General features: G+C 37.7%; 1 non-coding gene across 1 annotated transcript; it reads right to left on the bottom strand.

Moving 5' to 3' along the window:
• Positions 1 to 18,283: 18,283 nt before the first annotated feature.
• LOC127099630 (small nucleolar RNA R71) lies at positions 18,284 to 18,390 on the bottom strand. Its single transcript, XR_007794112.1, has one exon. It is a non-coding gene; the product is annotated as a small nucleolar RNA R71 (small nucleolar RNA).
• Between the last annotated feature and the right edge of the window lie 1,496 nt (positions 18,391 to 19,886).

The raw sequence follows: 19,886 nt of genomic DNA, 5'->3' as shown, positions 1-19,886 counted from the left end.
AGCTTCAGAACACCCCTATAATTTTGGCTTGTTTGTCGAGGTTGATATGACCCCTTGACTAAAGCCCAACCAACTTGTCTGAGCCTCTTGTTTGTATATAGAGAGTGATGCTTGATTGCTTGTTTGCTTACTTGTGAATCTTTCATGTGTTTGCTTTTCATACATGTTTGTTTGTTTTATGGAGTTAGATGTAAGACCGTTGATTGGCTTTCTGTTTCCTGTTTGTTTTGTGGAGTTAGATGTAAGACCATTGATTGGCTTTCTGTTTCCCGTTTGTTTTTTGGAGTTGGATATAAGACCATTGATTGGCATTCCGTTTCCAGTTTTGTTTGTTCTCTTATGAGACTTTGCTTATTGTTTTTGCCTTGTGTTGCCTAATTCCAAAGGAACTTACTTGGATCATTTCTATGATCTTGAGAAAGCAACCCTGTTTGTGGCTTTATCCCTTAATCCCCACCTTTTGCATGCTTAACCTTGATCCATATTTTCATCCTTAACCCAAACCAGAAAACTTTTGTGCAAACATCTGACTTGTTTTCAACATTAGAAACCTAGGCCTTATGCCTTTGATTTTCAAACTTTCTTTTCATAATACTTATTTTGAATTGAACTTTAAGTCAACTTTGACTATCTTTGTGAATACTTCTAATTGGTTATTTCAACCCACTCAATTGTCTTTTGTGGCCCTTGTCCACTTCTTAATCAAATTTTCATGCATTAGCCATAGATCTGAGTTATCTTAGTGGTTGATGTGAATCTCACCTTTTTCCTTAGTGATTGAATTCTAAGACTTCCCTGCTTATTATAGGGTTAACCCCTCACTAGCACGTTGAAGCTGTTCTCACATGGTGGACTTGTGGTTGTTCAGGTTGAGTTTTCTCCCTTTGATAACGAAAGACCTTAAGGCTTTTGTTTAAAATCAATCCACTCATTTGTTTTGAAATTTTTTACCCGAACTACGAGGTTTTGATCCTTATCTTTCATGAGAAGGTACGTAGGCAATGGGTTTATCCATCCAAACACAAAAAATGTAAATAAATTTATACATTCTTTTCTCATCCCTTCAATCATGTTTGCACAAAAATATTTCATAAACAAACAGTAATACAACAAGCGTGAAAAGAGGTTCCCTAGGAGTACCTAAGATGTTGTGGGTGCCTAACACCTTCCCATGACATAATTACCCCCTTACCCAGATCTCTGACCTTCTTTTACTAGTTTTATTTGTAAAACTTTTAGGTTTTTGTTCGCTTTCTAACCTTTCCTTTGGATAAATAGAAGTGCGGTGGCGACTCGACTTTGTATGATTTACCTTGGATCTAATTAATATTTCCAATGGTAACGAATACACAGCTACACTAGGGAGCCCTTTTTTGTGTGCATATGTATTTTGTATCAAGTGATGTTTATAAACAAATAGAATGGGGGATGAGAAGAAAATTCAATAATTATATTTTTGTGTTTGACAAGACCTTCGGACTTGTGCCTACGTACCAACATAAAAATGAGGATCAAAATCTCGTAGTTCGTGATACAAATTTTAAAGTGGATGCATTGTTTTTAAGAAAAAATAATTTTGAAGGCACAAATGCCTAAAAATGGTTTGAATGAGTTAGTTCTTTTTTTGTTTTTGAAAGTTTAGGTCAAGTACAATTAAGTCTATTTACAAGTTTGATTAAGAAAAGAAATTTGAAAATGCAATGGCATAAGGCCAAAGTTTCTAGTTTACAAAGTGGTCAATGTTTAGAAGAAAACTAGTTCAAGCAAAGAAGAATTTTTAAAAGAAGGGAGAGATTTTGAAATTAAAGAAGTGGGGAGGAGATGAAGAGACTAATCCTATGCCCAAAATTAAAAGTTAAGAGTTGAAAAGATCCCTGACCAATAGGTAGAAATCTAATAGACAAGAATGTCTTATAGAAACCCCAAATTCCCTTGGATATTAGAATCAAGCCACAAACAAATGCATACAATATTATCTTGAAGATCAAGGAATCAAATAAAGATAGCCCCATTCAAGCTTTAGCCACTCCATGATCTTCTTCAAATTAGCCCATGTAGTAGATGAATTCCACAAGTCACGGGTTCAAAATAACAACTTCACAATGATCATGTTGCAGATGAACTCAAAGGGATCTTCAATGATGTATCATATGAAGTTTCAAATTGCAAGCACTTGGTTTCACAAAAGTTGGCATTGGTCAAGTCCTTTAGCATAGGAATGTTGCCTACATTCTAAGTCCAATTGTCCAAGATCAAGCCAACAGTCCACACAAAAGTTTTTTTAGGGTTTTTTGTTGTTATTATGTACATTAATCATCAAAGACCACATAAACAAACAAAATATACACAAGCAAGATATATCACAAACATGGTCCAAATGGGCAAAGGGAAAATGACATTAACATAAACAATTAGAATGGTATGAATAATGGCAAATGAATATATTGTCATCGGTTGGGATGAACAACAAAGTTAACTCCACTAGGGGAGAAAACAGGGTTTATAACTACTGGTTCGTAGGTAGAAAACCGCAAAGATAGGACTTACGACCGCTGGTTTGTAGGCAAAAGGCCAAAACATTCCACTGAGGATAAGATGAATGAGCGCCGTTTTGTAAGCAACTATTCATTTATGCCACAGTGAAGCGCAAGAGACATTTGAAAAAGGCCAATTTAGGATCGAACCAAAAAGGCGGACTGAATCAAGACTTGTCCTAATGAGGATATAACTCAAAAGGGCAAACCCGTCCCAATGTGCGTTGGGAGGGAACGGAAACAACCGTCATCCACGAGGATGTATCTCAGTGGGGAAATGGCAGGAAAGGATAGACACTTTCTTCTTAAGGGCTGACTCTATTTTGAGAGATTAAACACCCGACATCTGCTTTGGGAGATCTATAAAGGAGATCTATATCACCATAGCAGGAAACAACAAATAAAAGATATATGGAAAAAAATGCGACATGAATATCTGAATGTTTATGAGTATGCATGAATATGCGTGATTAATGTTTGATGAATGCTGACAAAACAGACAATTCTAACACAAACAAGTTCCAGGAATCAAACATCTGGTACTATACTTCCAGGGAGAACCAAGGAGGTTCAACTGGAAAGCCAATCTGCTGGAGATCTTCAAGCTGAAAAGCAAAGATCTACGGGGAGGCAAAAGATCCGAGATATCACAAAATCTCTGAGTGATGGATCAACAAACATCCCAACTGGAGTACAGAAAGTCACAACAGGCAACAACGGCCACAAAGACAAATCTGTTGGGGAATGGGATAAATCCCAAAATATTTGCAGGGGAACAAGAGCTCACTGCTATGAAAGCAACTCTACATAACTCCACTGGGGAACAACCCACTGAGGGAGAACAGATCATCCACATAGAATCTGGCTGCACAAGCAACTTTACCTGGGGATAATGCAAGTAACCAATCCATTGGGGAACAACCCACTAAGGAGGAAGAAAAGATCACACAAGTAGATTCTACAACAAGCCACTCTATTGGGGATTAAAAGCAACAGGAGAATTAACCCAACCTCTGGATGATAGATCATCAACTGGCCCTACCGGGGAAGCAAAGATTTCCAACTCTGGCGAAGATTCTGAGGGGATACCAGCTCTGACGGAGACTCTGAGGGGATTATTGCAGATACAATCCTGATTCTGTTGGATATATCAACTCAATTAGGGATTTTGCACAAACACAATCCGCCAAACCACAAATCTACTGACGGCTCCACTGGGGAATTCACTGAGGAACCCACTGGGAATATGGAAGAGAGCTAGGGATCAACCACCAAATGCTACACCTTCTGAGGAGAACACCCCCAACTGCCGAGGAGGAACACAATCACTGCCATGCTGAAATGATAAGCGCACTGATGGGGAGATATAGCAACTCCGCTGGCGACTTGGCCGGGGAAGAGGGTACTACTGGAGAAAAATGATGTCTTCAACAAGCGCCCTACTCTAGGATATATCACAGATCCCATTAGCGATTGTGCTGAGGAAAGAAGCAACAACTCTGCTTACGACAACGCTGGGGAAAGCGGTAAAGTACCGGGATATCAATCCACCAACCATTGAATCTTCAAAGGAAAAGCATCCATGCTGATGAGAAAAACCACAACTCCGCTGGCGACTGCACTGGGGAGAGTGACAGGGTACTGGGGTCTCAAACCACCCACTACCGAAACATCCAAATGGAAAACACCCATGCTGGGAGAGAATACTGCTGGAGAAGAAAATGAAGTCCTCAACAACACTCTGCTTAGGGGAACAACCCGCAACAACAACTCTGCTTGAGGAACAACCCCTAACAACAAAGCAGGATAAAGAGGATACAACCAACGCCAGGAATATGAACAAATGTCTTACCTGTTGGAAATCGTACCACCCTCGGGAGAGCACTGAGAAATTCTTAAGTATCCTTTTGTCATTGTGAATGTTCGCTTTGTTTAAAACAACAATTTAAAAATTTATTTGTTTAAAACAATGACATCTTACCAATTAAAACATGCAAAACATTTGTTGAATTGAAACAAATAAGAGTGCAAATAATTGGATAAAAGCTCAAATTGATTTGATGGAATGGTAGCCTGCAAATGGCAAGACTACATAGATCTGTACAAATTTGAAATCAGTGATATATATTGGAAGAGGGCTACATTGAACATAATGATCCTTTCTCTACCAATTTGAATCTCGATGTATTCGAAGCTTCAGTCGACGACGAATCGAGAACTTCTGACGAAAAAGACGGTTGTGGAACAAAAAGTCTTGTCAGGATGCAGTTACTTGCCAAATCCCTAATTTTTGCCTAGATTGCCCCAGGGTGAGGTACTCAATCTAGCGGGATGCAAAATATACTTTTTTCATGTCTCTAATTTTTGCCTGGATCACCCTTTCGGGTTCTCCACCGAGACGCTCATTTTTGCCTAAGCCGCCCTTTCGGGTTTTCAACTTAGCGAGCTATTCTATTTTTCATTTGCATATACCTTTTTTTTCTTTTTAGGCAAAGTATTTCTTGACTGCATCTGAATTCACAGGATGAGTGAAATCCTCCCCATCCATTGTTGTAAGCATCAAAGCACCGCCTGAAAAGGCTCTCTTAACAACATATGGACCCTCGTAGTTTGGAGTCCACGTGCCCCTGGAATCGGGCGCGAAAGACAAGACTTTCTTGAGCACAAGGTCACCTTCTCAGAACACACGAGGCTTGACCTTCTTATCGAATGCTTTCTTCATTCTCTGCTGATATAATTGACCATGGCACATGGCAGTCAATCTCTTCTCTTCAATCAGATTCAGCTGGTCATAACGACTCTGAATCCATTCAGCATCAGTCAACTAGGGGTTTGAGGGTATACTTTTCTTTTATCTTAAAAAAAAAATTCATTTTTGACTTTTTCTGTTATTTTTCACCCCCTCTCTTTTTTTTTTTACATTACATTTGTAATGCCCCAGTTTGACTGTTTTGTTGATTCTCAAGATACAGCTGAATGAACTTCTTCTCGTGCTCAAGAAGACGGGTAATCTCGTCAGGAATCCCCTTCAACATCATCTTCCTCTGCCTCGAATACAAGGAATTCAAGATTGGGAGATGGCGTTGGATCATTATGTTCAATGGGTTTAGAAGTTCCTGCATAATGATTCTGGATAACGAAAAGCTTTTGAATTTAAACAAGCAAATCATTATGCAGATGAAAAATGATTGTTTTATTTGTTTTTACGGGTTTTTTTGTGATCACTGATTTCATGCAAAAAAGCAAAAAGTGAAAACAAATGGAAAAACAAATGTTTGACAATGCATTAATTGAATGAAATATCATTGTATTAAATGTTGCCAACAATGTCATCACTTCTCCTTTTGGCATGGGAGAAGGGTTTTAAACAAAATGAACAATTACTCTGATCTATGGATGACTGTAGGAACATCTACAGCGACCCAATTGTGGCAGACACCACCAGGTATGACGAAGTTGTTCAGATCCTCTGCATCCTCTTCCAAGATAGCAACAGCTTCTTCAGGTTGATCAGCATGGATGAATCCTCCACTCTTAAACAAACCTTGCTCATTAAATGCCCCAGAACAGTAGCCAATGCCAGCCCGGGATTTATTGTCTTCAAGCTCGATCATCTTCCCTAAACCAGCAACTGCGCCACATTCAATGGCCAGTTTCGCATCACGGTAGGAAGCAAATGAATGAGACTTCTTCTCAATTGGTTCATCAATAGACAAAGCTTGGAAAAGCGTTCCAACTTCATCCTCAGCATCAATGTATGAGAAACAAGACAGGTGGCTGACCAGGAATAAATCCATCAAAAGCACCTAGTCTGGCAAATTCCTCCTCGAGTTCACAGCTCTCTTGCTCAACATGATCCATCAATCTTGCAGAGATGGCTCTGGTGTAGTACCGACGAGTTAGTGCGTCTTCAAAATAAATGAAGAGCACGGGGATCAGACCACAGTACCAAAGGCTGAGAACAACACCCGCTTATGCAAATGATGCATGTAATGCTTGTGCATATGCTTTGTTTTTATTTCAAAGGAACTCAAGGGTTTTATTTGTAAACTTTGAAATATTAAGCATTTTATCGCACATGGAAATTATTTCATTGAATAATTCTTTGTCTTTCCATATCTGAAATTTTTTTGCAAAGAAACCCCTTAAGTTCTTTGAAAAAAAAATCTCATTTTTTGATGATATGGATGCAGATGAATGCATGAATGCATGAATGCAACAACCACACTCAAGGATCAAGCAAGTCACACCAGACAAAGGTCATGGGAAAGCTCATTGTATCCCTAATATCAATCATCCATTTTGGTGGATTTAGGTTTTCACCTTATCGACACCCAAGTTCCATTGATATTAACGGTACATGAACCAGCTCAAACATCCTTAATATCAATCATCCATTTTGGCGGATTATGGTTTACACCTTATCGACGCCCAAGTTCCATTGATATTAAGGATGTTTGAACGACTCAACCATGAATCACGGGTTTGCTGAGAGTCACGAGCATGGAGTCTCGGTTAAGGACCACCAAAAGGGAGTGTACTAGGGTTTAAACCTGCCGAGCATGTTCTACCAGAGGTTCCCATAATCATCGTCCCATCCCTCGGATATTATCGGAGGAACGAATACTCGTATTCCAAGAATATTCTCAAGAGATACTCTTATGAGTGTAGTATCACGTAACAATCGCATCAGAACTGACATCTGAACGACCTCCGCACTACGTCCTAAAAATAGGCCAAGATGGGCTTGGTAAACTAAGGTCCTTGGCTTCTAAGGCACATGATTGAAAGAATAATGCCTAACCACAAATAACTTGTGTGACATTATTAATCCAACATGACCTCCACCAAGTGAATGGACTCGCAAGTCAACTGGCTAAGGAATACTCCACCAGTCAACAAGACTACGCCATTCTCCTATCCTAGAGTGCACTCGAGTTCCATTGTGTTGTCTGTTTGGTTTTCTGAATACAATATTAACTGTTTGGCTTTTGTACAGGTACATTAGTCGCTTTTAGCTCTTGCTTGAGCTTTGCTTTGGTTTGTGGTTGGTATACCACTTAGGTAACCACTCTCTTTGTCCATGTAGTCTGGAAGTCCTGTCGCCTTTTTGGCAGGCATTTGGCTGAAGTCCTCCTTAAGAGGACATGATTGTGATTGTTTACATTTGTGCTAAAGACCTCTAAATGAGGCATGTTACTTGTTAAGTCCTCCTAAGTGAAGAGGCAATTGACAGATAGAAGGGATTTGCAATCAATTCCCTGTTATTCAGTTGAGTCTTTCATTATGCTTGCACTACGTGCTGATGCTTTTGAATAAACACCCAAGATCTTGTATAGAGTCAGTCAAGTGGAATAGGGTCCTCATTTTGGATCCCCACATCTTCTTTATCATAAGCTCACCCAGGCCAGGGTTAAGAGCATGAGGTCTCATCCTCATTTCCATTTCATCAGCTTCACCCTAACTCTCAATGTTAGTGGTTAAGAGCTTCAGAACACCCCTATAATTTTGGCTTGTTTGTCGAGGTTGATATGACCCCTTGACTAAAGCCCAACCAACTTGTCTGAGCCTCTTGTTTGTATATAGAGAGTGATGCTTGATTGCTTGTTTGCTTACTTGTGAATCTTTCATGTGTTTGCTTTTCATACATGTTTGTTTGTTTTATGGAGTTAGATGTAAGACCGTTGATTGGCTTTCTGTTTCCTGTTTGTTTTGTGGAGTTAGATGTAAGACCATTGATTGGCTTTCTGTTTCCCGTTTGCTTTTTGGAGTTGGATATAAGACCATTGATTGGCATTCCGTTTCCAGTTTTGTTTGTTCTCTTATGAGACTTTGCTTATTGTTTTTGCCTTGTGTTGCCTAATTCCAAAGGAACTTACTTGGATCATTTCTATGATCTTGAGAAAGCAACCCTGTTTGTGGCTTTGTCCCTTAATCCCCACCTTTTGCATGCTTAACCTTGATCCATATTTTCATCCTTAACCCAAACCAGAAAACTTTTGTGCAAACATCTGACTTGTTTTCAACATTAGAAACCTAGGCCTTATGCCTTTGATTTTCAAACTTTCTTTTCATAATACTTATTTTGAATTGAACTTTAAGTCAACTTTGACTATCTTTGTGAATACTTCTAATTGGTTATTTCAACCCACTCAATTGTCTTTTGTGGCCCTTGTCCACTTCTTAATCAAATTTTCATGCATTAGCCATAGATCTGAGTTATCTTAGTGGTTGATGTGAATCTCACCTTTTTCCTTAGTGATTGAATTCTAAGACTTCCCTGCTTATTATAGGGTTAACCCCTCACTAGCACGTTGAAGCTGTTCTCACATGGTGGACTTGTGGTTGTTCAGGTTGAGTTTTCTCCCTTTGATAACGAAAGACCTTAAGGCTTTTGTTTAAAATCAATCCACTCATTTGTTTTGAAATTTTTTACCCGAACTACGGGGTTTGATCCTTATCTTTCATGAGAAGGTACGTAGGCAATGGGTTTATCCATCCAAACACAAAAAATGTAAATAAATTTATACATTCTTTTCTCATCCCTTCAATCATGTTTGCACAAAAATATTTCATAAACAAACAGTAATACAACAAGCGTGAAAAGAGGTTCCCTAGGAGTACCTAAGATGTTGTGGGTGCCTAACACCTTCCCATGACATAATTACCCCCTTACCCAGATCTCTGACCTTCTTTTACTAGTTTTATTTGTAAAACTTTTAGGTTTTTGTTCGCTTTCTAACCTTTCCTTTGGATAAATAGAAGTGCGGTGGCGACTCGACTTTGTATGATTTACCTTGGATCTAATTAATATTTCCAATGGTAACGAATACACAGCTACACTAGGGAGCCCTTTTTTGTGTGCATATGTATTTTGTATCAAGTGATGTTTATAAACAAATAGAATGGGGGATGAGAAGAAAATTCAATAATTATATTTTTGTGTTTGACAAGACCTTCGGACTTGTGCCTACGTACCAACATAAAAATGAGGGATCAAAATCTCGTAGTTCGTGATACAAATTTTAAAGTGGATGCATTGTTTTTAAGAAAAAATAATTTTGAAGGCACAAATGCCTAAAAATGGTTTGAATGAGTTAGTTCTTTTTTTGTTTTTTGAAAGTTTAGGTCAAGTACAATTAAGTCTATTTACAAGTTTGATTAAGAAAAGAAATTTGAAAATGCAATGGCATAAGGCCAAAGTTTCTAGTTTACAAAGTGGTCAATGTTTAGAAGAAAACTAGTTCAAGCAAAGAAGAATTTTTAAAAGAAGGGAGAGATTTTGAAATTAAAGAAGTGGGGAGGAGATGAAGAGACTAATCCTATGCCCAAAATTAAAAGTTAAGAGTTGAAAAGATCTGACCAATAGGTAGAAATCTAATAGACAAGAATGTCTTATAGAAACCCCAAATTCCCTTGGATATTAGAATCAAGCCACAAACAAATGCATACAATATTATCTTGAAGATCAAGGAATCAAATAAAGATAGCCCCATTCAAGCTTTAGCCACTCCATGATCTTCTTCAAATTAGCCCATGTAGTAGATGAATTCCACAAGTCACGGGTTCAAAATAACAACTTCACAATGATCATGTTGCAGATGAACTCAAAGGGATCTTCAATGATGTATCATATGAAGTTTCAAATTGCAAGCACTTGGTTTCACAAAAGTTGGCATTGGTCAAGTCCTTTAGCATAGGAATGTTGCCTAAATTCTAAGTCCAATTGTCCAAGATCAAGCCAACAGTCCACACAAAAGTTTTTTTAGGGTTTTTTGTTGTTATTATGTACATTAATCATCAAATACCACATAAACAAACAAAATATACACAAGCAAGATATATCACAAACATGGTCCAAATGGGCAAAGGGAAAATGACATTAACATAAACAATTAGAATGGTATGAATAATGGCAAATGAATATAGACTTGAAATTAAATGGCATTAAAGTAAATGGCTTGGAATTAAATGTTAGTTATTAATGAGTTAAAAGTTAGTATTGTTTTGCTTTTGCTTTTTGTTTTAAGTCATTCTTTGGAGAACACTCAACCCACTTATTGATAACATGAAAATGTATCGTATATTTGCCTCGATTTACATTCAAGAATCATACCGTTTTCATTTATATTCCGATTATTCCGCAAGTGTTCGAGTTATCTTTGTAGGTATTTCAATTCCCATGATTAAATGAGCAAAGTATAGAAAAGAAAGGAAAAGAAGAAGAAACAGAAAAGAAACAGCAGAAAAATCAGAAAATATGGATTTTGTGTGTGTGACGAATGTCACACACCCCATCACGATCATCACGCTACCCTTAAGTGTGACGAACACCACAAGACCATCACGACCGTCACGTATGCAAAGTCAGCGTAAAGGGTTTCAAACATAAGTGATCCATGTCGCCCTCAACTCAACCTAGTCTTCGCTCCTTAAACCACCTTCCCGTGAATCCCTCACTCAACTAAGTCCTCCTTACTTTTCTCAAGCACGAAGACCGAGAGGGATTAAAAAAGAATGGAAGTTGGAAACTGTAGCGGTGTATTCGTCACTTTATGATTTATTGACTAAATCAAAAGCAAAGTATACAAAGAAATCGAGTCGCCACCGCACTTTTATTTATCCTAAGGAATGGCTAAAAAGCAAACAAAAGCCTAAGAAGTTTTACACATAGAAAACTAATAAAAAGATCAGAGAATCTGGGTAAGGGGTAAATTACGCAATGGGAAGGTGTTAGGCACCCAAAACGTCCTAGGTACTCCTAGGGATCCCTTTTCACACTTGTTGTATAAAAATGTTTATTTGTTTATGACATATTGTGCAAACATGAATGGGAAGATGAGAAAAGAATATACAAGTTATTATTTTTGTGTTTGAACGGATGAACCCGTTGCCTACGTACCTTCCATCAAAGGTAAGGATCAAAACACCGTAGTTCGGCTAAAAGATTTCCAAAAATCAGTGAGTTCATTTTAAACACAAGCATTAAGGCTTTTCATTACCAATAGGAGAAAACTCAACCTGAATCAACAATCCACCATGCGAGGACGGCTTCAACATACTAGTGAGGGGTTAACCCTATAATAAGTATGGAAGACTTACAATCAACTCACTAAGGATAAGGTAAGATTTACATCAACCACTATGGTAATTGAAACCTATGGCTAATGTATGAAAACATATTAACAACGGACAAAGCCACAAAACAATTGAATGGGTGAAGTTAATTGATTATGAGTATTCACAAAATATGGTCAAGGTATGATTAGGATTCAATTCAAAGAAGTATTATCAAAAGTGAAGTTTGAAAATCAAGGACTTAAGGTCCAGGTTTCTAATTTGACACGACATGAAGATGTTTGCACAATAGTTCAAAGTTTGAAAGCAAAGTGTGAAAAGGTTTAGGACAAAGAGGGTATGGCTGAAGGAGTGTAAAACTTCTCAGAAAGGTTCACCTCTTGAGATCATATAGAAGATGATTCAAGTGTGTCCTTAGGAATAGGCAAATGAGCAATAACAAATAAAAGCAAGGTGATACCGGATGCCAATTGCTGGGCTTATACCAATCTCACAACCAAAGATGGATACCGGATACCAATAGATGGATTTACACCAGTCTCCTAAAACAAACAAGGATGTCAGATGCCAATAAATGGACTTATTCCAATCTCCCCAAAGCAAAACAAAACATGGATATCAGATGCCAATCAATGGACTTATTCCAATCTCCCCAAATGATGATCATAGGAATACAAAAGCCAACAACATGGTCTTACAATTGCATCCTCACATACACCAAACAAACAGAAGCAATGGACATAAGTGGCCAAATGAAATGGTCTTACACTTTATCCCTTCCAAATCATAGGAGCAATGGCCAATTAATGGACTTACTGTTGTCCTCAATGGGCAAACCAAAGATGGATCACAAAGATATGAAATGATGATCATGCAATAATGAACAATTAATGATGATAAGTGCACAAAGGCAAACAAGCAAACATGTACAAATGAACCAAGCAATCAATCAAACAAAGTCATTTAGCACACACTATATCCAAGCAATTAGGCTCAAGCAAGGGTTAGACTTTAAAGTCAACTGGAATGGGGTAAGTGGTGCTCTTAACCTTAACATTGAGAGCTAAGGTGAAGCAGATGAAAGGGTATGAGGGGTGTGCCTCATGCTCTTATCCCTGGTCAGGGAGAGCTTTGAATATCAGAAGGTGTGGGAGTTCAGAAAGTTGGAACTCTCTCCACAAGTTAATGACTCTATAGATCTTGGGTTAAGATCCACAATGCTACAACATGTAATGTGATCAAAGGGATGACACACAGAATAGTAGGAGATGGACTACACATCTCTTTTGTCTACCAATTGCCTTATCAAAAGGACTTTTCCTGCTTGGGGACAAAGATAAACAATCACAAGCATTGCCTCTTAAGGAGGACTTCAGACAGGTGCCTGGCCACATAACAAGCTAGGTCTTCCAGACTACATGAAGAAGAGATGTTATACCTCAATGCTTAAGCTATCAAGCAAAGCAAAAGCAAGTTCTCAATGAACTATAGCAACTAAATGTACCTGTGGAAACATCAAACAAATCAGTATACTATACAGACAATCAACCAACAGTTAATGCAACAGACAACCAATATAGGCAAAGGCATAAGCCACAAGTCAATCCCAATTGAATCAACTTCAACCTACAAAACACACATTAGTAATCAAAAGCAAATATCAAATGCTCTCAAGATGAGGCATCATCAATTGTGTAACTTGTATGTGCAACCTGAAACAAAGCTTCAAACATGAGATGTAAACCCTTAGGCCAAAGCCTAGGGTCCAAGATAGGGAAAAAATTTAAAACAGAACATGAAAATTAACCAAAATCAAGAGTAATTCATTAAGAACAAAGTCCAATTGGTCTCATGTCAAAACTATGCACCAAATCCATTTCATAAGCAAATCATGTCAAACTATGCAAATTGAAACACATTGGAGTAAACATAATGAACACACTTCAAATCAAATCAAACATGGCTCAATAAATTCCAAGAAAAGTAATGCCTAAACAGAACATATCAAAGGATCAGCACACCAAAAATCATAGCATTTGGATAAGTGGAAGCAGGTCAATTAAAATCAACAAGTCAAAGCATGTTCAAGCAAGCTCATACAAGGCACCAAATCATGCATCAACTTCAAGCAAGCATAAAACAGAAATGACATAAGATAAATGAACCAAACAAAAGCCATGGCAACATTCAAGATGTCTATAATGCACATGCAAAATTTCAAGTCCATATGATAATGCATAAGAATTTCACAAATCATATGATATCATGACTCACAAAAGGTTCACAATTGGTTAAACAGAAAAGAAATTCTCAAACAAATTGGAAATGTACTCAAAAAATCCACAAATATTCATGAGCAAACGTAACATCCATAAGTATCAACTGGCAAAAATTCAGAACAATTGGCATAGCATAAGCATGGTAAAGGAATTCCACAAAATGAACAAGAAATGGTGTGACACACATTGTCACACCTCCAATGATCACATCATAACTCACAATCCAGGAAGGCAAAAATCACAAACCATATACCAAAATGTTCATCAAAGTGTCTAGATTACACATGTAAAATTTCAAGAATTTTGGATCAACCATCATGATTTCACAAATGAAATGGCAAGATATATGCAAGAAATGACATGTGAGAACAAACCCTAGGCAATTATTTTTTCCAACCGTGCGGAAATTCATTAAAAATCATCAAAAAATAGTAGACATGGCAAGGATCAAGGTGAAAAAAATCTCATGTGATTTGGATTATTATTGAGAGAGATATGAATTTTTCAATGTGAAGAAAAATTAAAAAATGTGTGAAACAAGTATGTGAACATGTGATAAGCATATGTGAAAAATGCAACAAGCAACATGTGAAACGCCTGAGGCTGGATTCGAACCGTGGCATGATTTGAACTGAGCGCGCGCCTAATGAAACTCTGCATTTCATTAAAAGATGTGGCGCGCTGCTATTGGTTACATGGCACACAAACATAAAATTCATGCAAAACAAAGGCCAGGCAAGATTGAAACGCGATTTGGAAACAAAACCTAAACATTCATCATCATCTTCATCATGTTCATCATCACCAAGAACTAAACCTCACAGAAATTCATGAGACCTATACCAATCGAATCATCTCATCATGCACAACACTAATCCAGCTTCAATTTGTTCTAATTTTACTCATATCAAAAGGATCGATCAAAATAAGTTCTAACATCCAATATTCAAATCAGCATAACTTCCTTAATATCTAATGAAATTAAGAGATCTAAGTTGCAGAATGATCTACATGCTAAGATCTACAAGAACCACATGATAATTGTAAGAAATGGAGCATTCGACTTTTTACCTCAATGAAGATGCAGTGTTGGAATCGTGTGAATCAAGGTCTGAAAAAGTGAAACAGATCTTCTATGTTGCTTGGATGAATGTATGGAAGCAAGACTTCAGCTCAACACAGCTTGATTTCGATGAAATTTCCAACTGCCATGTGAATGTTCAAGCTTCAACAGTTCCAATTCTTCAAGAATTCTTCACGATTTGCTTCAACAGATCTTCAATACTTCCTGCAGATGATGATTAGCACAAGAACAAGCAAAAGGAATGATGAAATTCGATGAAAAAAGTTGAAGAAATTTGAGAGAATTTGAGAGAATTTGAGATGAAAAAGTTTTGGATCTGAAAATTGTGAATTGTTGATGTTCAATTCTGTTAGGATTAGCACTTTATACCCTATGTTAATGATGCTGATTAATCCTAATTAAGCAAGGCAATTAGTTTAAGTGAAATGGAAGTGTTACATGCAAATGGCCAAAACACCCTTATGATCATGTGCCAATGGAACAATGCGAAATTGCCCTTGGAGAAAGTTACAAATGCTGTTTTGATGCAATTGGAAATGATTTGGAATGAAAATAATGCATGCTTTTCAAATTGGCATTTTCCCACCAAAAATTCAAATTGATTCAAGTGGAAAATGCCATTTTTTTGTGATAAGAATTTGTGAAATATGATGCAAGATTATGATAGTAGGGATCAAGAGAAAATTGCTCAAAAAAGAATCACATGAATTGGCCTTTTGGTGCAAAAGTCATGCTAGCTTGAAGTTCAAAATTCATTACCAATGATTTGATCATAACTTGCCAACGACAAATGAGAAATGGATGTTCTTGGACTTTTTGAAAAGGTGAGAGCAAGATCTTCAACTTTCATGTTGGGCAAAATATGATTTGAAGCTTTCTTGGACATGTAATCTTGAGGAGAAGACCTTTCCATTTTTGGCAGTTTGAAATTACAAGTCACTTACTATTTTTGGCAACTTCTTGTCTGACCTCAAATTCCTCAATGATGATCTTTGACATGTTACATGAGGCTTGTATGGACATGAATGAGACCTCTTTAACTATCTCCCACCATCAAATCCCTGATTTTATGCACAGTTGAATTTGCTAGGGTTTTGGTTGACTGAACAATGCCTTGATGAATTCCAAGCCTCTACCACATGAGACTTTGATTCCAAATGATACCATGGTTCATATGAACTCTTGATGAATGATCATGGTGCCCAAATTCTTCAGAATGGCCACCATCTATAGCTCAATGACTTGCCTTAATTGGTTTGACCTAATGTAGCTTCATCTGCAAGTAACAACGTTAGATGACAATATTTTTGTACTTTTGGGTTAGTAAACAAATGAAAAGCAATGATATACATACGCAAAACATGCTTGGTGATCAAGAACCACACTCACAAGAGAACCCACCCACTAGGAGGGAAGCAAAGGTGCACAATGATCCTTGAGGCAATGATGATATGATGTGATGCCATGAGGGATCTTAGGGACAAAATTGGGGTCTTACAGAAACCTCCGAGGGTCTCTCTCAAGATTTCTCTCTCATCCTATCTCTCTGCCTTTTTTTGCTCCTGCAATTTTGTTTTCACGTTATTTTTCTTCAGCAAGCATTATTTTCTTTGACTGCAATTTGTTTACTTTTCCGTTCAGAGATTTGATTTTTTTCCCTTTTTCCTTTCCGTTTTTCATTTAGCCAAAAGTAGTAGTTTCCTACATTGGGGAACTACTGCAACTTAGTTAGTTTAGTTTAAGCATTTGTTTCGAAGAAGCAGAATCCTACCGACCTGTGGGGGACTGCTCAAGTACTTCAGGATTCAGCCTAGTCAATTAATCAAAGTTCAAGGTTTTTTATTCAATTATTATTATTGCTTTATTATTAAATAATCATGTTTGCTTTATTGTTAAATTTTTTCTGTTCGTCTGTGTTTGCATTATTTAGCATGTTCGGCTAAGCTACCGGTATCGGTATGTAAACAATTTAATTAGAAGGGATTTAATAATAATCGGTGTAAACTTCTTTTCTAAAATAATATTTTTGGCTGTGGTTTTTAATTTGAATTTAATTAACTTTGTCATGAGAGTGAGAAGCTATTTAATACGGTTTTGCCACGAGAGTGGGAAATTAACTAAGGTTAGAACCGACAATCGCGAGAGCGCGAGGGTTGAACTGGATAGTAAGAACTAGGCATTGATTTTAAAAACAGCGAGAGCACTTTAAAAGAAATTAGAACTTATTTATTTTCAAAAAGTATTTTTAACTTCAAATGGGACAACGAGAGTGTATATTCTGACTTAAAAGTATAGTCTGAGTCAACAATCACGAGAGTGTGAGATAAAGCCTTTTAAATGAGTATTTTCTACTGAAAGGTATTTGGTAATTAAAATAGACACCGGTGACTTATCGAATCATTGACAATTAATGCGTTGCATACTGATATCCCTTCGTTAATATTTTCTTAAAAACTTAATTTTCTTTAGATTTAATTTTTGTTGAACCGAACCTCTAAAAATCATCGTCTTAGCTAAACATAGTAACATAGATAGCATTAGTTTGACCATCGGTCCTTGTGGGTTCGATATCTTTTAAAACTAAACGACTAGACTGTGCACTTGTAGTCAAGTATCCGATAGACTATATTTTATATAGATTCACGACTCGTATCAAGTTTTTGGCGCCGTTGTTGGGGACTGATTTAGTCAAATAGTGCGATTCTTTCGTTGCGCAGTATAGACTGAGGAAAAAACTAATTTCCTTTCCCTTATTTCTCGATTTTATGCCAAGTACTCGCTCATAAGGCGAAAACTTAGTACCACCAATCGCAGAATTAGAGCGTTTCTTATATTTAAGACGCCGAGTAGTAGAGTACCATTGAAGGTACAATATTCCTGATATCATCATTCCTACTACTGAACCAGTTGAAAAACCAACCATGGCTGCAGTGGGACCACAGAATCGTCCTCTTAGGTTCTACGCTACCCCGTCCCAACAAGAACCTCACAACAGCATTGCTTCCCCTGTTATCCATCGAAACGATTTTGAGTTAAAACCCTCATTGTTATCAGTTGTCCAACAACATCAATTTGCTGGAAATCCTACAGACGACCCTAATGAACATTTGACCAAGTTTGTGCAGAACGCAGACACTGCGAAGGCGAATGGTGTATCTCAAGATGCGATAAGACTACGTCTTTTTCCTTTCTCTCTAAGAGACAGAGCTTGGGCTTGGTTGTCATCCTTGCCATCCAACTCAGTCACTACATGGGAAGAACTGAAGAACATTTTCTTATCCCGATATTTTCCGCCGAGCAAAATTGCTATACTGAGAGCTCAAATCAACGGATTTCGACAAAAAGATGCAGAATCTCTCTACGACGCATGGGAGAGATACAAAGACATGATGAGGATGTGTCCACATCACGGTCTCGAAGACTGGGTGATCATTCACACATTTTACAATGGGCTTTTGTATAACACAAGACTGACAGTAGACGCTGCCGCGAGCGGTGCACTTATGGAGAAGCCATACAACGAAGCCTAGCAACTCATTGAAAACATGGCCCAAAACCATTGCCAATGGGGAGGTGAAAGAAATCCAATAGAAAAGTCCCAAACAATAGGTGGAATGTACAAAATCAGTAGCCTTGACCATGTTCATGCAAAGGTAGATGCCCTTGTTCAAAAGTTAGACAACTTGACCATAACACCCGCAGCCACCGTAGCTTCCGTAACTCCAAACTGCGAGTTATATGGAGTTCCTGGACACACTGCACCAGAATGTCAGATATTAGCAGGAGTCTCCAATGATCAAGTGAATTATGCTCAAGGAAACCCTTATTCGAATACCTACAATCTAGGTTGAAAAAACCATCCTAACTTTTCGTACAAGAACAACAATGCCTTGTATGCACATGGCCAAGCACCTGCTGTTCCACCTGGATATCAAAAGCCAGCTACTAATGCTCCTAACATTCCTAGGAAGTCCAACCTTGAATTAATGATGGAAATTTTCATAGCTACCCAAGCTCAAACAAACAAGGACTTCTTGAACCAAAACATACACACTAGTGAGCAACTTAAACAATTAGCAAACAAAGTAGACGCTTTAGCCACCCACAAAAAAATGCTTGAAACACAGATTTCACAAGTGGATCAATAACAAGCATCTACTACTGCTCCTGCTGGCACATTTCCTGGACAACCACAACCTAATCCAAAAGGACATGCAAATTCCGTTATATTTTGAGAAGTGGAAAAGAACTAGACGGACCCGTAGATCCAAGACTTCAAAATCCTACCATGTACCAAAAACCTGACAAAACAACATCTGAGAAGGTAAGTGAACCGAAGGAGAAGGAAGATAATACCCAAGAGGCCGAAGAGAAAGAAAAACCTTATGTGCCTCCACCCTCTTATAAACCACCCATTTCGTATCCTCAAAGATTCGCAAATTCTAAAACTGCAGGGAAATTTAAGAAATTTGTTGAACTTCTGAAGCAACTGAACATCACAATACCCTTTACAAAAGCTATAACACAAATTCCCTCATATGCCAAGTTTCTTAAAGAGATCCTATCCAATAAGAAAAAGATCGAGGATAACGAAACAATTATACTTACTGCTAAGTGTAGTGCAATAATCCAAAACAACATGCCTCCTAAACTGAAAGACCCAAGTAGTTTCTCCATACCCTGTGTCATTGGAAAGTTCGTCATAAATAAAGCTCTATGCGACTTAGAAGCCAACATTAATGTAATGCCCTTATACATTTGTAAAAGGCTCAACATGGGAGAATTAAGACCAACCAAGATGTCTGTTCAACTAGCTGACCGCTCAATCAAATATCTTGTTGGTATACTAGAGAATGTTCCAGTACGTGTAGGACAATTCTACATTCCTACAGACTTCATAATCATGGACAT

This window comes from Lathyrus oleraceus, chromosome 6 (assembly GCF_024323335.1).
Source record: "Lathyrus oleraceus cultivar Zhongwan6 chromosome 6, CAAS_Psat_ZW6_1.0, whole genome shotgun sequence".
NCBI lineage: Eukaryota > Viridiplantae > Streptophyta > Magnoliopsida > Fabales > Fabaceae > Lathyrus > Lathyrus oleraceus.
The sequence above is the reverse complement of the archived record's forward strand: the minus strand, read 5'-3'. Positions and strand labels throughout refer to the sequence as shown.